Source organism: Typopeltis vanoorti, chromosome 10, assembly GCF_054136105.1.
Source record: "Typopeltis vanoorti isolate ZY-2024b chromosome 10, IOZ_Tvanoo_1.0, whole genome shotgun sequence".
Taxonomy (NCBI): Eukaryota; Metazoa; Arthropoda; class Arachnida; order Uropygi; family Thelyphonidae; genus Typopeltis; species Typopeltis vanoorti.
This window is the reverse complement of record NC_143558.1, coordinates 10133508-10155520: the sequence shown is the minus strand read 5'-3', so window position 1 is coordinate 10155520 and position 22013 is coordinate 10133508.

Genomic DNA, 22013 nt, shown 5'->3' with positions numbered 1-22013 from the left:
TCTGATGTTGGCTATTTCCAGAGCTAGGCGACATATTCTGCTTTCTATGTTGTACATTATATCTAGCAATGGCACTTCTTTCAGTATGACAGCAAAATTGTGGCTGAGGCTTAGGGTGATGACAACTTTGTTGAGACTTTTTGAAAATAGATTCACTACTGTATGGAGTGGTTGAATTTGCAATTATGATTTAAATTTACACAGACTGTTATACTTTTTGATGTGCTTATTTTTTTTTTTCTGGAATTCTTTTTGTTCAGAAGCTTCTGAGCTGTCTGAGAGAATGGACCAAAGTTCAGGATTGAGTATCATGGAGAGCTTGACAAGCCAATGGTGATATTCAAATTTAAATAAATTCAAATGGCTGAGGCTTAGGGTGATGACAACTTTGTTGAGACTTTTTGAAAATAGATTCACTACTGTATGGAGTGGTTGAATTTGCAATTATGATTTAAATTTACACAGACTGTTATACTTTTTGATGTGCTTATTTTTTATTTTCTGGAATTCTTTTTGTTCAGAAGCTTCTGAGCTGTCTGAGAGAATGGACCAAAGTTCAGGATTGAGTATCATGGAGAGCTTGACAAGCCAATGGTGATATTCAAATTTAAATAAATACAGATGCATAAAACTTCCCAAAATTTGGGAAACAGTAATTGTCAGAGGTTCCAGTTTACATCCTAGGCCGCCTACAAACACCCATAGAGGGGGCACCACCTAGATAGGACTTTAGTCACCGATGTGTTTCAATTAGTATTGTGTTCTCTGTGTGTGTGTGTGTGTGTGTGTGTGTTACGAGAGTTATTTGTAATCTCTGAAGATGTCTCAGTGACTGGTATGAAATATTGGAAGCATTAAAATTTGTTTTAATCCTATCCTAGTGCTATAAATATTTCATTAAACCTCCAACATGATGCCCTCTTAGTATTTTAGCCTTAACACACACAACCTCAGGTGGTATGGTCACTTAAACTGAATAGGAGAGGAAACGTTATCACAACAAGCTAGAATGGCAAGAAACAGCTGTTGAAAGAAGCAGAGGAAGATCTAGGCAGATTGTTATGGCAAGAGATGCCTTAGAAAACTGAAATTCTTTTTTTTTTTTTAAAAGCTCTATTAATTATATTGTTTACCGTTTCCCATGGGTTCTTAGTTTCATGTGACTGGATAAAGATAGACAAGGTTTGCTAACCACTTTATATGGATAATGCCCAATTTGTAATCCCTCTGTGCATAATCCATCTTACTTGTCGCTATTCTTCACCAAGCAACAAATTAACAAAATTATGATATGAGAATATAATGCAGAAAACTGGCTGAAGACATTGCGAAAAGAAACATATTTATATATAAAATTTGTATGAAATGGATGGGAAAATTAGCTGTAAAAATGGTATTGTAAACATCTCATAAACTTGTCATTCATTTGTACACTTCATATATAAGGAGGTCGGTTACCTGTTTATTTCTCTGTGTAAATATGAGCAAGCAAATTTTTATTTATATTATGATTACAAGCGATCAATTTTTGTAATTATCACTTCTCTTCTTGCAGAAGGTGTACTAGTTGTCCCACTTATATAGGCCAAACTTAAAGTAACAAATCACTTTCTGATTTTGTCTGTCTATTGGTTTCTAAAGAACAAATTAACTATTAGTCAGTGAAATATTCAGGACTTTTGCAGACCTTATTATAATTCTGATTCTCTGTCTGCTAATGAAAGCAGATGCAAGATGTTATATTTTCAGTAGTATTTCATATAGGCATTGGTGCTAACTTCCCTAAATTATGTCACTTATAATGATAAATCTAATTTTTATTCAGTTTTAGTTTCCTGATAAGATTAAGCACATTGATTCTGTTTAAAGAGAAAAAAAAGTGAAAAAAAATAATAGTTTTGATAGAAATGAATGACTTAAAAAACGAAAAGTAGATGCAAGGTGCTATGAGAATTACTGGAAGCAGCATAAAGAAGAGCAAAAGAGTCAAGATTGTGTCTGTTGCCCATGGTATGATAAGAATGAATTGAGGCATGATTGCAATGAGTCAGTGTGTAGGTTGTGCAGGAGGAAGAATGTATGTAGATTTTAGATGTATTAGGTGTACTTGATGGACAAAAGGACTTGTATATGATTGATGGATGATTTGAAATTTGGTATCTGGAGAAACTTGTTAAGTGAGAGGATGGAAATGCAATAGTGAAGTAGGTGATCATGTGTGTAGGTACCCTTTCAGCAAGTACAAGAATAAAATGACAGGAATGCTAAATGCAGTTTCTTGGGTCTTCTATCCACATGAAACACTACACAATTAAAAGATTGAGGGGTTTTTGGTACTGGTAGTATTGTCATTTCTGAAAAAAAAGGATGGATATTATTGAGGCTTTGTTGATGGTGGGATATATTTTAATGTAATGGTGGAATTATTACCTCCAGGGAGTCCAAAGACTCATCGAGGGAGGACACTTACTCTACATCTCTCCGTCTCTACCACTCATTACACCAATGCCATCTACCACTGCTACCACCACTAGTATCTTCAGAGACAATCACAAACATCTACGCCAACGACAGGATTCGAACCCGCAGCCATTGGGCTGCAGAGCGGATTCGCTGACTGCTCAGCCAACCAGGCCGGCAGATTTTGCAAGCAACAAGGGTATAAGTTCTGCAAAAGGTAGGGTTGAGGAGTGCAAGATAATGCAATTAATTGAAGCTATCTGGCATGAGATGAAAGCCAGCAGAATGACATTTTGGAATGTGCTTAAGATTATATAATCCTTATGGAAACAATAGATTGGAATCACAAAAAAGCAAAGGAAATGGAATTGTTGCAGACTTGGTACTGAGAGATAAATAAATGGATAGTGATGTGCAAGTGCGGGAATACTCAAAAATTATATGAACAGAAGTAATTGGCATGCAACCAAAAGCAGTTCAATATTCTGAGGCACCCAAAGGGTCAACATGATAAAGCTCCAATAATTCTTCCTTTACCACATAGTACAGGGTGGCCATAAAATAACTTTCTCTCTTTGGAGGCATCTGTAGCTAAAACCAATAAACGGAATGAGACCAAATTTTATACTGAGACTTTTGAAGGCATGGGGAGATGAATTCAGGGGGGGGGGGGATTTAGTACCAAAAGTCGCCGATATGTGAAACTGGCGCTGGCATAGCAGAAAACAAGCGGATAATTACATTAAAGGCAGATGAAATGGAATAATAACATTTCAACGGTGTAAGCGACAGCCGCGTCACTTATTCCCCTGGATATGTGGCACGTTACAATGATAGTTATTAAACTAAAACAACTGGCAAGAGAGAAATTAATGTAGTGATTGAACTCGCAGCCAAAAGTCATTCCATGTGACTTGGCTGTGGGGGTATTTGAAATCCTTTGTGTATGTTGGTGCCGTTCTCAACTTGCATATCTTGAAAGAACATAAAACGGGCTATTATGAACATCCCATCCGACTCCTTACACTCAGCTGTAGAGCATATCGCACACCAGATGCAGTTTGTTGTACACAAGAAAGGTCAGCACATTGAAAATCGTGTATGTGGTCCAGGGGACCCTGATTCTGATGAATAAAACGTTATTTCCTGCGAGTTCAATCACTACATTAATTTCTGTCTCTCGCAAATTGTTGTTTTAGTTTAATTATTATTATTATCGTAATGCTCCACATATCCAGCTGGAATGAGTGGCACGGCTGTCGCTTACACCGTCGAAATATTATTCCATTTTATCTGCCTTTACTGTAATTATCCGCTTGTTTTCGGCTCCTCCAGCACCAAAATTTCTCCTATCGGCGACTTTTGGTACTAAATCTTTTGTTCGCGGAATTCATCTCCCCATGCCTTCAAAAGTGTCAATATAAAATTTGGTCTCATTCCGTTTATTGGTTTTAGCTACAGATGCCTCCAAAGAGGGAAAGTTATTTTATGGCCACCCTATATAATGAGCAACTGGAAGGTTTTTTTTTTTTACTTTGAAAGTACTAGTATTGACCACTGTCAATACTAGTACTTTCTAAACGGGATGCAGCAGTTCAGAATTTTTGCATTTGATGGTGAATTGTAGTTCCTTGCGGTTAAATGAAATATCTGTGACAAAAACCCATTGCAAAGAAATATGATGGAGCTGCAGGAATTCATGTTCACCTAGAATAGAATACATGTGGAGTGTTCTTAAAATCTTTTATGGAATCAATGCCCTGGCATATTAAAGCTTTTCCGAAATCTCGAGTAGATTTGAATTCCACTATGGTTTGGATCTTTGATAGGTGCCTGTGGAAATGACATTTGCTTTCATAGCACTAAGTTGCTTAATGAGCGACCATTGTAGGCTTAATTCTATTTGCCAACTAGAGGAACTTTTTTTATGCCTTTCTTCAATCGTTTCTCAAGTTAGGCAAACTAGGACAGAGAGAGAGAGTGACCACTTTTTGAAGATAGGTGGAGAGCCACTCCAAATGCGAATGAAGAGCAGCTGCCCACCTGCCTTTAAAAAGTTAAGCTAAAAGAGTTCTGCATACTTCCTTTTGAGAATAAACGACAGATTCATTTGCCCAAATGGAATAAAAGTGCCGATAAATGTTTGGTCAGATGTTAAAAGTTGTTTCGTCAATTTCAGCAAGTTGAGAGATGAATCAATCTTTTTGATTCACTTCAAGTTGACGACATTGCAACAAATTTTATCAGCTTTAGTTCTTTAATGAAAAGACTTCGCTTAGTAAACAGAATATACATACGTATTATAAAAATGTCTGTATGCGAATTTAAACGCTTTATGCGCATGCGATGAATGGCAGTGCACATTTTTCTTCTGGAATCGACTAATTACTAATCTATCACTCAGTTATGGTGAATACTGAATTTGACTTGAATTCCCTATATGATTACTTTATTCTCGCTTCATAAACATGGGATTTCACGTACATACAGATTAATTTTCTAACAAAACCAAGGTCATAAATGGTTCTGTTGGGGGAAAGAAATTATTTCTGTGGGCAATTTTTCAAGAAATGCTACTAATTTATCTGGTGTACCAACAAAGTAGGATCATTACATTTTGAGATCAGTTTTGTTAATGGTAGCAAGTTAGCGCAATTGGCATTTAGCCACACATTTCAAATTTCACACAAGTCGTAAAAATTATGGCGCAATGGTAGAGTCCTCATTGCTCTTCTCGGACTCTCCCCAGGCACAGTTTGCACAATAGTGGTAGAAAGATTATTTGCTTCAATCTGAGTTTCCAACTTCATTAATCAACCATTAGGTTCAGTCTAGTATAATTATCCAGTGGCCCATCTGTAGAATAACCCTCCAAACAAGATCTGTTGGATAAATCCATGATGTTTGATGTAATGCTGAAGACATCACTCATATTATGTGTTGGAAGAAATGAGGGAAAGTAACTGAAGTTTGTTGTCGATCCAAGCATGATTGTTAATCACTTCAAGCTTCAAAATAAAAGTGCTGGTATCACTCTAGTGACCCGAAACTTATCTACCATTTAGTAATAATACCCCAGAGGTTCTGCATTTCTGCTGATGGGGGTAAGTGTCATCTGGACCTCTGCTGCCTACGTTATTTCACTCCTCGATAGTTTCCTCTAATTTCATGATCTAGTGTAATTTGGCAAGGAATAAATCTAAATAATATGAACAGGTCCGGGTGTAGGAAGAGGATTTAGTTGCTCTTGATTGACCAGCTTTGAATGCACCACGTAATGATTGGCAGAACATTATTTCCATCAGCATTTCAACTTCTGAGCGATTACTATCAATATGCAACCTCTTTGTCTATTCCCATAGTAATAATCCTAACTTCCTAGATAGGTATTATCAATTTATAATAGCTATCAAAAAGGTATAATTTGTCGATTCCTTTTAACTGGAGTGCTTAAAAACAAATATCTAACATTATGCCAAAATGGCATCATATATATATATACTGTATATTATATATATACTCAACTTCGATTGAAAAAGTCCACATAAGGATTTCTCCCGTCACGACGAGAATCGAACTTAGGACTATTCTAATCGAAGGGCGCAATGTACCCTCGTTCTTCCAACTGCGCTACGGAGGCGTTCAATATCATGTCAGTAATGATAAAGAATAATGAAACTAAGCAAATATGATTTAACAAAATACAGTATATCTTTTTTTATGGTTGCAATTTAGCCGCTAGCTCCGTCAGTATAGATGAAACCCTTTGGTTGGAAAGATACCTGGGTTCGATTCCGTCAGTAACGCGAGGAACCTTTCTCTGGTCTCTTTCGATTAAAGGTGAGTTAGCCGGTCTCATATGGTGGTGGAGGGTTTGTCTTCTCGGGTTTTTCATCCCTCAAATCAGGTGAACTCCAGTGAGGCACACACGTTTATGGCCTCCCTAATATAGTAGCGTATAGCTACCCCCACCAGCCTTATGGCTGAGGAAATAGAATAGGATGATTGTAATTATTCATCCTCCCTCCCATTCACGTGAGTGAAAAAGATCTACACTGGCTAGATTTATTTAAAAAAAAAGCTAATGCATTATTCCTTTATAGGGAGTAGGCAAGGCCTTTATACCCTATCTAGCTTTTGGAGACTGAGTGAGCAGTTCAATCTCCACCGGTAGTCAATCAGAGATAGCTGGTCCATATCTATCACTAATTACAGCAGCCGCTAATGAAGAGGCTAGCAAACAAGTGCTGCCATCTCTTGGTACCTAACCCTAACAAGATATGTTACTGTCTGAAATAATGTGGGTAGTATGGTCGATTTTCTTGAGTTTACGGGAGAAAAAACCTGCGTGCCCGTGCCATAGAAGATCGAGTAACTCGGGAATCGGTGGAAGAAAGGCTTGAAAAAGTTCCTTCAGTCGGCGACTAGACTAGAACCTAGGTCTAACTTCGAGTGCCCAAGCGCAGAGGACGCAAGCGTCACTACCACTGAGCTACACAGGGCTTTTGATTTATTTTAATAAAATAAAAAATAAAATAAGTTTAAAAAAATAAAACACTGAAAGAATACTAATTAGTTGTAATGCATATCGTTTTAAAAACTATTTCTAATTAATATGATAGCAAAGCGTCGAGAGGTGAATGTAATTCATTGGAAAACGTTTTTAGTAAGAAATATTAAAATATAAAAGTAAATCAGGTACTTCTTTTTATTCCTTAAAAGGAGTAAGCAAAGACGTTTTGTGAGTATTGAATCTCCACCCTTTTCCAACATAGCTGGCTGAAGGCTAGTAATGATCTTTAATGGCATCTAGGCAGGACAGTACAGCCTGCCTGATGACCTTCAAATTGAATACCACATACAATTTTCTGAAGTGTGAGTTTTGCCATCGATTTTCTTGAGTTGCTGGATTAAAAACGAGTTTTCTGTCGAACTCAATTAAGACTCTTACATCGTTGAGTTTTTGACATCGTGATATATTTTTGTTTTCACTGATATTTTTTGTACAGCATTTGTGGACATTTACTGTAAAATGAATGTAACTTCATCAACATTCGACATGTTGAGACTTTAAATAGTTGCAGTTTTATTAGTAGGAATAAAGAACAGCTGTCTAAGTATCCTTGTGACAATGTTTCTGATTCCATAATGCTGCCAAAAGAAAGTTCAAATTCAGTTCTTGTTACCCAACTGGAAGAATATTTTCTAGATTTTTCCTAACGGGTTTCTCTGGGAGGTGATTTTTAGCTGAAGGCATGTAGAGGTGTTTTTTGGGTAAATTCAACTTTCTCCGCAACCCCTAAAAGTTGAAATTGAAAAAACAAAAACCCATTACTCTGCTTAAGAATAGAGCATACCAATTTCTTTGGCTATCATTGATGATGAAATAGCTTTCGACTCAATAGACCCATATAAAATGCGAGAAGCTTTAAAACATATAGGAATAGGTGATATTTTTATCAACATATTATTATTATGTGACACCTCCAAGGAGGGCAAAAACACATCGAGGGAGGGCACCTACTCTACAACTCTCTGTCTCCACCAACTACAACGAACCGCAACTACACCAACGCTATCTACTGCCCCACCACTAGTATTTTCACAGATAATCACAAACATCCATGTCCATGGTGGGATTCAAAACTGCTACCTTTTGGCTGGAGAGCGGATATGCTAATCACTCGGCCAACCTGGCTGGCATATTAAATCATATACTCTATATGAGAGAGGTTCATGGAGACTCTATCTTACCCAAATTATTTGCTAACAGTCCTTGAATATGTTATGAGAAAACTGAACTGGGAGAAAAAGAGTACTGAATACGAATGGAAAATACTTAAGAAATGAACGATTCGCTGATATCATACTAATAGCAACAGCAAACTAACTAGCACACGTTGATTATGGAATTAAATGAGGTTTGGAGATAAGCCTGAAAATAAATATTAACAAATCGAAAATAATGTATAATGAAAATATCAAGAACGAAAAGAAATCGAAAATTATCAATGACATATTGAAACAGTGAGCTCATAAAATATTTAGGACAAATCAATCAACCATAAACTTGATAATGAAATTTCAGCTTAGAATAACAGCAGGTTGGAAAGTATTTAACTATTATTTTAACCATTAATGATTTTTAACCATTATTTAAAAGCAAATCAACAACCCGCTTAGAAAGAACTACAATTAAGGTGCAACCCCACCTTGAAACTGAAAACAACCAAACGAAACATGGAAAGAGCCATTTTGACTTTTTCCATTTTTTGGTAACATCCCATTGAAACTGGATGTAAGGGTGGCAGAATCTGCGATCTAGTGCAGATTTCAACAAATTAGTGAGGTCTTCTAAGAGTTGAAGCTGTTTGGATTTGGATTTGGAAATGGATTATTATTATTTTTATGTGACACCTCCAGGGAGTCCAAAGACTCATCGATGGAGAGTGTGCCAACAGCATCGAATGATTGAACCCCTTCCAACTACTAACCGCGCTCAAACTTGCTTAACTTTTTGGGAGCCATTAGTAGCAGGGGCTCTTCCAATCGACCAACCGATTAATTCGAAATCTTGAAGTGAATTGAATAATTCAGAGATGAATAATTGGTAAACTCACGAGTGATTAAATTTCGATAACCAAGGTGTTTAGAATGTTGATTAAATCAATAATACGATTAATCTTAATAAACCATAACAAAAATTAATCTTTCTTTGCTCATTATCATCACAGAAAATAAAAAATTCAGTTCCATTAACCGCTTGAAAGGAAGCCTGCAAATTAAAACCCTCCCTTAGGCTAATCGCATGTTATTGTTTATTTCTTAAATGTAGATTATAGAAAACAAGCCAGTTAATTGACTTCAAAATGCTAATTTTGAGAACCATCATTCCTTGAAGTTTACAAGAAGATGATCTTAAATACACGTATAGAATTGAGGAGTTTTTTGAAGTGTGAGAAATACAGCCTTGCCTACATTCACTAGAATTGACCTAATCTGACTTCTTTCTCTCTCCCATACATAAAAACTACTTCGAAGATCTATTGAATATAACCGAAAAATAGCGAAGCGTATGCAATAGTGTTTTTAAGCAGCTTTACGCAAAATTATTGTCATGAGTGTTTCGACACCTAAGAAAATCCACTATTTAAGACAATATAATGTTAGGTTTAGGAACAACGAAATGGTGGCAGTTGCTTTCCACCATTTATCTTCCCCGGGATGCCAATTCAAATATATTTCCTTTATTGTTCTGTCATTTAGAAAGCACATATTTTAAAGAATTTTGATATCTCATCTCATTTTTCTTTTTTCCTCTTTTACCTCGCGGTGTCGAGAGTTTATTAATCACCTGACCTCAAACCGTTCACAGGATAAGGTAGTCAGACCTTATGTATTCTATATTCCCTGGTGTATTCTATGTCCTGTAGTGTTAAGGTCTCAAGGCCGGTTTACCTGGTTTGCAGGATGAAAAACCACAGGATTAACTGGGGAAAAAATCCTACTGTCCACGCCCAAGACCAGCTAACTTGACTATGGCTGACGAAAATCCTTAAGCTCCTCATGTCATCCACGGGAATCGAACCAAGGACACTCCTTCCCCAGGCGCATGGTTGCAAAGCGCAAAGCCACTAGGCTAACTGCGCGGATATTTTGATATATAATCCACAAAATAATTTAGTACAAATAATTTTTTTAAATGTTAATAATGAGGTAATAAAAAATAAATCGCATTGGATTAAACAGATGCAAACACCCGTTTGATGTAGAGATTTATATACACGGCTTTTGGAGTTCTAGTAAAGCCGGAGTTTTACTGAAGTGATATAGGACAGCAACCAATATTATGACTATTTCTGAGTAAAGTTGTATATTTATGTATTTTGGGTTAATAAATTCAGTATATGCGCGAAATGCACTTCATTTGTGAAATATATTAAGACCGTGTCCCTAATTTTGTATTTTAATTATTGTAATTATATCACTTTTGATGTCTTTACAAGAGTGGTCTGAAAGCTTCTCGGCCACGATCATAGATGGCAACACTATCGGTAAGATTTTTTATTTTCTAAGTTGGTACATCTGTCGTAAGCATTCATGTAAAATTGCAAGTTATTCTATCAAGTTGTTTGTTTTATACAGCTGTCTGAAGCAAAAGTGTTGTCTGTAACCCTAGAAATGGATAAAATTGAGTATCGTGCAGTTATAAAATTCTTTGTAAAAGAAGGTTTAACACCAACAGAAATTCATTCGAAGTTAACAAAAGTTTATAGGAACTCTTATCCTTTTTCGACAATTCAGAAACGGGCTGCCGAGTTTAATCGTGGACGTACCAGCCTTGAAGATGATCACGTGAACAACGTCCAAAAAGTGTAACAACACCAGAAATCATTGATCAAGTGCATGAATATGGTATTGGATGACCAACGAGTCAAAGTGCGTGACATTGCTGAGACTGTAGGCATTTCAAAAGAACGTGTACGATATATTTTGCATGAAGAATTGCATATGAAAAAGCTTAGCACAAGATGGGAACCACGCAGATCAAAAACGCATTCGCATGAAAATCTCTGAACAGAGCTTGGAGTTTTAAAAAGAATAAAACTAATTTTGTGCGTCGATTTATTAGTATGGATGGGACTTGGATTCACCATTACACACCAGAATCCAAACAGCAGTCAAAACAGTGGACAGAAGCCGGTTATTCAGCGCCAAAAAAGACAAAGTCGGTTCCGTCAGCAGGAAAGGTTATGGCATCGGTGTTTTGGGATGCTAAAGGCATTTTGTTTATTAATTATCTTGAAAAGGATAAAACAATAACTGTGGACTATTATTCCGATCTTTTAACCAAACTAGACAAAAAATTCGTGAGAAAAGACCCGGTTTGCAGAAGAAAAAATCATCTGTCATCAGGACAATGCACCTGCCCATCAAGGTTTTTTGGCAATGGGAAAAATTAAGGGATCTGCGCTATGAATTGTTGGAACATACACCCTATTCCACAGATTTGGCTCCCTCTGACTTCTGGGGAATTCATTGTTCATATATTGAGCACCGTAAAAGTATAATCGAGATTTTGTTTAACTGTTGCTGTTCTGGCACTGACTGATAAGGATGGGATGAATCGCTGCATATGCTTACAAATCGTTTTTTTTTTTTATTATCTGCAAACCACGCAGTTACAGCAGTGTTATGACTTGGTGCATTGTCTTGCTGAAAGAGACAATGGTCGGTTCGGTAGAAAAGCCACAAAGTGGGAAGCTATCCATTGTTCAGAATGATCAGATACCTCCTCGGAATTCAATGTTCGTACCACCACAAACAGAGGTCCTCAGCCAAACCAGGAAGAACAGAATCGTACCACACACCGCCACCTCTGAATTTCATAGTTGGAATCACGCACTCTGGGATGAGACATTCACCAGGCATCTGCCACACTCACACCAGACCATCTGTGCAGTAGAGGGTGTTGCTCCATAACACAGCTTTCCAATCTTCCACGTCCCATTTTACACTCTCTTTGGATCACTGTAGACTATGCTGCTTGGTTCAGGTAATGTGGAGCTTGCATCTTGTGGTCCTACCATGGAAACCCAGATTCGTGCAGATTCGTGGAGTTCCTTGCATCGACTGTTCTAGTCGATGCCAGGAACTCCGCGTTCAACGTGTCGACCGCGGAGTTCCCGGTAAACATATTATCTTTATATACGTACATATTATATTATATTATCCATCATATTATCCTTCGTAGCACCATTACGTCATGTTCGTTAAATGTGGTGGGTCGCCCATTGCGGATATCAGTTGCAGTTGACTCCCTACTCTTCCATCTCAGTATGGAAGAGTAGGGATGCTCCAATTTGTCAACAATTTGCCGAACACACAGGCCTATTAACATGGCATTATGTTACAAACTCCGTCAGTTCCCTTCAACCAATCATTTCACTTGGACACAATCGCACTAACTGGGGAGCATCCTGTTCCCCAATTTATATTGGCTCTCACCGAACCATGCACAAGGAATTCAAGAGCATCGGTATAGGCAGTTGCCTGCCTATTCGGAATCCACGGCATTAAATACAGTTATCTAACTCAGTGTCCGGTTGTGTAGAACAGTGCTTCCCAAACTTATGGATGTAAAGGCTCCCTTGGAAAAATGAAAATATTTCACGCTCCTCATCGAAAAAAAAAATCGTAATACAGACATATATTATTATAATATTTATTGTATTTTTGTTCAATACAAAACATACACAGCGAATATTTGCAAAAATCAAATGCAAATATTACATTTTTTAGCATCTTACAGACACATTTGACATGATCTTAAAACATTTTAAATTCATCTCATGACCCCCTCAGAAGAACTAACTTCCCCCAAGGGGGCCGCGGCTCACAGTTTGGGAAGCGCTGGTGTAGAATATATTCAAGGACAGAACGTAACAAGTAAAGCATAAAGAAAGAAAGACAAAATAATAATAATAATAATAATAATACCAAGAGAATGCAAATTGATTTTATAAAATAAATTCATGCAGTGAAGTACCAGTTTGTTTCAATGAAAGGAAAAAAAAGTGCTTGTTTAAAATTACTGTAAATTTTTATTTTCTAAATTTTTGAATGATTTTTGACCATAAGGAGCTGTATATAAGGTTAGGGTTATTTTATTTATTTATTTATTTTCATTGCAGTCTTCGACAAGTAAATATGGTAAAGTAAATATCGAAATAAACAACAGAATCAACAAAGCTGGTACGGTCGGAAGTCAACTGAATAAATTTATATGGAATAAGAAAGAAAATAGTCAAAACAGTATACAGGACAGTATTCAAGCCAATTTTAACTTATGGATCAGAGAGCTGAGTTAGAAATAAAACACTTGGCTAAAGACTAGAGAGACCACAGGTAGGACAGTCCTGAGAAAGATTAGAGGCATGAAAAGATGGCACCAGTGACAATATCATATTAAAAACGAGGATATTAGGAAAGAACTTGACATTGTCGGCATCCAGGAATGCGTTAGCAGAGCTAATCTCAGGTGGTATGGTCACTTAAACAGAATGGGCGAGGAAAGATTAGCAAAACAAGTGTTCTCTGCCATGTTGGCAGGAAAACGACCCAGAGGAAGACCAAGATATAGGTGGATTGATACGGTACAAAGTGCTTTAGACGATGGAAATATAAGATCTGATAATGTTGGAGTCTTGACAAGTAACAGACTGATTTGGACGAAAATTGTAGATAGGAAGTTAGTAATGATGTAATTTTTTCATGTAGTACTGTCATATCCTGTACACCCCTTGAGGGTACATGGCAGGAATTTGATGATGATGATGAAGTCTTTGGCACTTCTTCACAGCGCATACCTGAAGACTGCTTTCGTTTCTTTACGAATTTCCAAGACCACCACACATTCAAAGGCCCTGCTCACGAGGGTTCCAAAATCGTCTCATTACCTTTATATTTTCTATTTTTAAACGCCTTTCATTCGGATCAAGTATTCTTGAAGAAGTATGATGTTCCGTTACAAGCATTTATTGCGCGTAAAATTTAAATTATTTTATATATGGTATATAAGTCCGTAGACGTAAACCTGAATTAAATAATATATCAAGATGAACTCTAAACTAAATAAACAATAACTTGATATTAATTCCGTGCTTTAAAAGAAATCGAATTAAAGGATTTGTTCGCCAGCTACATGTGATTGCCGATCGTAGTTAACATGGAGATTAGCTTTGCTCCAGTTTCCAAAAGTTAGTTAACCCTGAACATCTTTGCTTACTATTTTTGGAGAATTTAAGGAAATTAAATGCGTTAGTGGATTTAGTTAATTTAACATTATTTTTAGGAAAAATAAACGAAGTTTGGAGCCCCCATAGCTCAGTCAGTATAAACGAAGCCCTTTGATCGGAAACACCTGGGTTCGATGCCCATCAGTGACGTCAGGAACTTTTGTCTGGTCTCTTTCGACTAAAGGTGAGTTAGCCAGTCTCATACAGAGGTAGGGTTTTTTTTCACTCTGAAACTCGTGTTTTTCGTCTCTCAGAACAAGCAAACCGGTCCCGTGAACACACGCATCTACAGACATAAGACACATCGGAAGCATAAGGCCAACCACCTTATCTTTGAGACGGTTCCGGTTTCGAATCGTAACAGGTCATTAGGCATAATACGTAAAAGGAAAAAGAAATGAATTTTGGTGTCTGCATAGCTCTGCAAAATGAGGTTTGTCTGTACAGCGCTAGACCGCTTGAGGATAGACCATTATAGTTAAGATTTTACTTTGTCTAGAAGGAACTTTTTCTATGCCTTTATTTGGCCCGTTTCAGAAGATTTTCATTTTTTTAGTCCTTTTTTTCTTCTGGAAACTCATGTTTATAACCTCACATCTCAAAAAAATTGACTGTGTGACTCACACTATTTCAGACGTAATATATATTTGTTAGAAGTTAGAATAAGGAGATGGCATATCCTTGCCAGAGTCATCCCCTGAAACCCTTGATTCAGCGATAGCCTCAAGCTCATTATCAGTCATGGATATGCTGACCATATATCCTTCAGACAACAACAGGACATTGGGATGGCAAAAACGGGACGGGGGTTATGTAATATTCTGTATTCATGAAAAAGTAAGACGATAAAAAAAGTTTTATGACATAAACATATTGAGCTTACCTTTATTCTTCAGTGCCAGAACCCATACAAAAATTTAGTAGACGTAGAGGGGGGAACTATATTTCACAACGATCGTACCATGAATATACTCCGGTGAAGTGATCTTATGTAGCAAAGTTCGCTTTTCAACACCTTATCATAAAACTTCTCACACTTCAAGACACAACTTTATCTTACAACTAACATAACCCTCATTGTATCAACACTTAATCTAGATTTTTCCTTTGTCCACATACTGTTCATAACAGGAAATATTCTCTCAACAGGTGCTGCACTTCCTGGAAGACAAAGAATAAACTCTACAATATTACAAAAGTCTTGAAAGAGTAGCCGAATGTCGCTCATTTGAGAAAAAAAATTATACCCATCTATCAGATACAAGAATGTTTTCTTTATTCCGCGTATCCAACTGCCTCACAATTATAGATTTTATGAGGGTCTGCTGATCGAATACACGAGTTTCTTCTGTTTCTGTGCGAGTGATGAGTTCCTCGTTCAGGCTCTTCTGATTTCTTTCCATCCAGGTGTCTTCCTTAGGTCTTCCTAAACTGCACTTCCATTTGTTGACATATTCGAAGCTGGTTTCATAGCAATTCTCAACTACCTCAAAAAATTTAGCCTCATTAATTTCTCCAGAATCTACTAACAATTTCAGTCGTTTTTTGACGATAGTAGTTACAAACACTTCACTTTTTCTGGACCCTAAATTGTTTACAAGATTTTCAATGTTCATGGCTACTTCTGTGGCTGAAATATTCTTTCTCAATTAAGCTAATGTATGTTTGGAACGTAGATACTTGATCTCTTACCAAAGACAACCACAATTTCAAACAGGAATCTTCAAACAATTTTCGCAACATAACAGGGCATTTTTCTCGAGAAAGAAAATAAGAACGAAGCCCAAACTTGCTTAAAATTCTGTCAATTGATGGACCCAAGGACAAAAATCTTGTATTTCGTAATTTCGAACAATTTAGCTTAATTGTTCCCTGCTAAGTCAAAAACTTTTTTTCAGTTCTTCAACTCTGACTGTTTATATCGAAGTATTTGTATACTTTCACTGCAACACATTCAATATCAATAGGTAAACAGTCGACAGCACACTGGAGACAACTGTGTGCAATGTGTGCCCCAAAGCCAGTACCGATAATCTGCCTCCTCAGTTCAGTTTCAAGTTTTTTTGTTTTTTTTTGCCGAGTCTTTTCAACCACCAAAATTGGTGTTCGTATTATCTGCACACAAAGCAACAATTTTGTCTTGTAAAGCAAATTTGTCACTTATTCCTTCAATATAGCACACTGTAGTACTTTCGCACTGTTTCACCAGGTGAAGAAAAAAAGTATAATTTTGTGTTGAACACCACAATTTAGCAAAAAGTGCCGCACAACGTTTGGAAAAAGTTTGAAGTCTTTTTTGTTTGATGCATCTAAACTGACTGTAATGTTTTTTGTTTTATTCAAGTCCTCTATTACTTCGTCCATTACGTATGGTGATAAAACGGTGGTAATTACTCTTTCTGATTTAGTACGTGCTGAAGAAAAGGGTTGTTCCTACGTTTTATTTATCAATGCCGACAGGCAGTCATCTGCGCGAAAACTTTGATCGTGACGCACAGTATGATAAGCAACAAGAGCTTCACTTGCTGCAAATTTATTGCCTCCACTATCACCATCACCATAAACGAGCTGATGTTTTTAACTGAAGCCAGTCTTTTCAGCATCCTTATGTTTCTGGCTACGTAGATGTTGGTTGATGTCGCTTCTGCCTCCATGAGCAACGGAAAAATAGACAATACAATGTTGACTTACCACTTGGGTTCAATCACTACACAGCTTGTGGAGTTTAATAAACTTGAATTCTTTCTGGAGATCGTCATTAAGACTGCAGTTTCGCTTCTTTGGCATTGCAAGGATAGGCTTAAAGTTTCAAAAAATAGAGAGAAAGAACTAATATTTATTTGTTAATAAATGCACGCATTTATAAGCATTCCATTTAGGCTTTTATTTTTTTAGACAGAAGACGCTTTAAGCTTGCGCGGCAACAATTGAGCTTTGCGTTGTGTATCGAAGGCCTACACTAGTCAAGCTACCTTGGCTTGCTCGGTTATGGGAGCATCCAGGTGCTCGTTTCAGCACTGTGATTTCATGCGCGCGCATAGCCATTTCCGCTCCCTCCACGTCATCTCATCCTGTTGCTTAAACACAGACCATACGCAGTCAACGTAGCCCTAGCCAGTGAGCTTCAGCCAGCCTTTACAAGTGTGCGTGTTGCTTGGGAAAATTGAGTTACAACCAACTTTTTAAGACGATGTTATTGACCAGTTCATAAAGAAGAACCGTAGGGTAGAATTTGTATTCAAGTAGTTAAATTGAAAAAGATAGAATATCATTTGTAAAATAAATGTTGTATTTGTATGATTAAATGTACATAAATTTCTAAATACAGGTAACCCTCGTATAAAGCGGTACTTATACAACGTGGTTTCGATATAACGCGGTCTAAAATTGTAGTAACCCTTGTTGAACGCGGTACTTATACAACACGGTTCCGATAAAAACACGGTCTACAAATTGTAGTAACCCTTTATCTTTTCATATGTCTTTCACCGCGCGACTTAAAAATCAAATTTTATCTTCGTTAAATTTGTGTCTGCCTGTATCCCGCATGTAATTATAAGTAGCGGATTTATATTAGGGGAAATACCCTTTAGCACGCATGTACCTCAATTGTTTACTTTATAAAACGTTTATTGTTGAAAATTGTCCTCGTTTCTGCCAGGAAAGTGCATTAGAAATCATAAGTGTGTTCATCTCAAGCTGAACACTTTATTTTCTGGAGAGTTACATACAATATGTAATGCTTGCTTTTTTATATAAAAAAATATTTTTATAGTAATAGCCACAAACTGCAACGAAAGGAAAAAAAACAACATTGAAAACAAAATTAATTTCTCTCGAAGAAAAATATTCCAAATCTTGGATCGGTTGAAAAATGAAGAAAAACCAGGAGTTTTTGCAGAGACTTTGAATTTAAATGAATCAACAATTCGAACAATCAAACAAAATGAACATAAAATCCGAGAAAGTGTTTATTGCTGGGTCAACGATAAGTGCAAAGCGCGTTGCTCGTGTACGTGATATTCTAATGGAAAAATGGAGAAATCTCTAATGATTTCGATAGAAGATTGCACCTCAAAAGAAAATTCCTTTGGATGGAAATCTTATTAAACAAAAAACTCTCAAAATTTATAAACATTTATAGTGCAGACCAGGTGTTCAATGCGGATGAATCCGGGTTATATTGGAAAAAAGTGCAAAAACGCACCTATATGTTGAAAAATGAAAGATCAGCTCCTGGATTGAAAGTTTCCAAAGATAAAATTATTCTACTGTTTTGTAGTAATGCATCAGGTGATTACATGACAAAACCAGTGTTTATTAACCAATCCTCAAATCCTCGTGCTATGAAAGATAAAAAACTAGGGTTACCTGTGCACAGTTTAAATGGTCAGTAATTCATTATTCCGCTAATCAGACTTCAATCACACCTCTCATTCCCTGAATGATAACAAGAGCAAGCGTGAATTTCAAGACCAGCATACAGTACAGATGTTAAACGAACATATTTTATAAAGGTATTTCACCGTCGTGAAAATAACATCCTGCAGAACTTTAGTTCAGGGAAAGGAGAACACTGATGGTGAGTGAAGGTATGCATAAGGAAGTCAGTAAACTCGATCAATCATAATATAGGATCTGTTGATATATATATCATCGCGTGTTTAGAGGGATTGTTTCAAGATGTTAACAACAGCTTTAGTTTACTATTTTTAACATGATTCTTGGATTTTTCCCAAGCTCCAAAGGATTGGGAAGAGAAAAAAAATTGTTCCCCTTCATAAAGTGGGCGATAAGACTATGGCTACGAATTACATAGGTTGTTATTCGAAGCTAACTTAGTTAACTTAGTGGAGAGGCTAGTGAGGACCAGGATTCAGAATTTGGTTGATTATAACAATATTCTCTTTGATGAACAGATTGGTTTATCAAAGAAAATTCGAGTTATAACAATATGATTATTTATTATAACAGGGAGACTGGTAAATTGGGAAAATGGGGTGCGTACACCGTGGTATATTTAGATTTTGCTAAATCCTTTGATAGATTTCCACATAACAACTAGTAATTAAAGTGGAACAGATGGGGGATTGGATAATGCATTAGCGCACTCGTCTGGAGATTGGCTGTCCGACACACATCGGCAAGTTGGGTATGGTGGTGAGATATCCCAGAAGAGGAGAATCACTAGGGGATGAAAAAGTTTTGATTAACACCTAGATCAAAAATGATATTAAAGCAACTGAAACCACATGGATAACATATCTGCAAACGCTCAAACACCCATGTTTCTGATGCTGTATGAAAAGGTCGCGAGTAAATGGATAAGAACTAGTTTTATTTTTGTGGTAGTTGAGGGCGTGGGAATGCGTTGTCTGGAAGTGCGGTGGGTGTGAAGACAGGGAATGCATTCAAGCCACGGTGTGATGAGCTACGTGTGTGTGTAACGGACGGCCTTCGAATATGAATCATTGATCCCAAGGAGGTAGAATAATAATAATCATAATAACAACGCATGCTTACCCGATCATACAACACGTTAAATTCTAGACCACCGCCGTATAGCGAATTTCATCGCATAGTGAATCACTTCCTTTTTTTTTATCACGTGCAGAAAGCATGTAATGCCAAATATTTTAAGTAGTCCGATATGTGCGTAAATGACGAAAATAAAGCATTCGTTTATGTCAGTTACGCAAAATAAATATTTAGAATAATTTTCAGAAACATAAAATTTATTCTGAATCGCATGGCTTATAGGAACACGCTGACCTGTTTAGACACCAATCGACAACATTCAAAGTTTTCTGACTTCGTCAATAAGATTGTCATATTTACGGATAACTGTAGTTATCCGTAAATATGACAATGGTGTACCGCTCTGCGGTACACCATTTTCAACAAATTTAATCATTTTATTCTCAGTAGGTAATGCGATAGATTACGCGGCTTCTTTAAGCTGAAAGCAATAGCAACCATACGTGAAATTTTATCAAAGCTATGACATTATGAACAACTATAAACGAAAATATTAGCTATAAACAAATTACAATTTACAGCCAGCGAAACACAAAGAAATGTAATGTGCAACGAACGTTGTATATGAAAGCCACGGAAACGCGCAGCGATTGTTTCACGGTAGCCACTTGTTAAAACCATCGTATGAGCGACTGTTGCATTGTACGATGGGGAAGCTGGAATGTTTTGATAAACGCCTACAATTAAAATGATATTAAAGCAACTGATATAATCACAAGAAAGTACATATCATAACCCCCTTTAAATCCCTGTGTTTCATCAAATTGTAATAATTTGCTCTTTTTCTTTTAGGATATATAAGAAGATATACAGTTAAGTGAATTTTGTTCTGGATATTCACCAGAACTTTCCACCTCCCCCCCCCCCGGTATAAATGGACTCTGCTAATAATAACTTGAAGGATCCCAATACTCTCTCTCTCTTTCTCCTCAACCCTGCCCCCACGAAAGCTCCCTGTATAAACAAATGTTTATTTTGAGCATTCCCCTTTTAAAAAGCACTTCGAATAGTAAAACCAAACTCCCTTCACACTGGTTATTCATTTCGCTGCAATGGATTCACCATGCTCACTTAAACAGGCTTTCTTTTTACAAACGAAGCGCTAGAAAGGCTCCTTATTTTTATCTGCAATAATTATATGAACAAAATGGGAAGAGTAATGATTTCTGTAAAGGGAGAGACAGAAAGGTAAAACCCCTTTTAGCGAGGAGTTAGAAGAGGTTAATCTAAATCTCACGCGTGGAATATCAGGACTGCAATGCAGATAACTGGACTGGCGTATCTCAATTTACGGACGGAGTTTTGAAAGTCAGACTTTAAAAAAAAAATTAAAAAAATAAATTATAGAAAATAATGAATGCGCATTCAGATATGAAGTTGATTCTTTGATAAAGGAATACGAATATCCATAGATGTGTTGTGACAGTAATAATTGCTCGATCCGGGTATTTTCCTTTTAATGCCAATAACTGGTTTTAATGCATAAAACAGTGTGAGTTTTGCCACAGATTTTTCTGTTGCTGGGCGAAAGTGATACTTTTTTGGTATCAGTGATAGTCATTATGAATAATATCTACCCCCGTGTCAGAAATTACATGATATTCATACTAATGATGTAATTTAGTTGTTACATATTTATTCTTTTATGGTACTACGAGGCTCAAAGGCCTTAGCAAATCAATGGTGTTTGTATTTCTCGTAATGATAAAGTGCTGTTTTACCCCATGTGTCTGTTATGTGTGTTATGATCCATCGACTCGTGTCCGACTCCTAGCGACTCCAGGAACATACACTCTCCATTCCGATCTGTCCCTGACCATGTCTTTCAGAACTCCAAGCGCACTCCAGTTGCTTCTTTAACTCCATTTACCCATCTAATTCTTGGTCTTCCTCTTCTCCTGCTTCCATCAACTTTAGCAAGCATCATCGTCTTCTCCAGACTGTCATTTGCTGGTAATATGTGTGAAGTACGACAATTTTTGCTTGATGATTTCAAGGGAGCAATCTGGCTTTATTCTGTCTATCACTGATTTATTGGTTTGCTTTGCCGTCCATGGTACGCTGTGGTAAATTTGTTCATAGGAATTCAACCACTGAGAAGATTGTCATCATATCTTGACGAATAAAAGAAGGCATTCTTAATGCTAATTCCTTTCTTAAAAGGGTTCATCTGTAAGTGAGTGTGTGCGTGCAATTTTACAAAGCAGGGAAAACCAA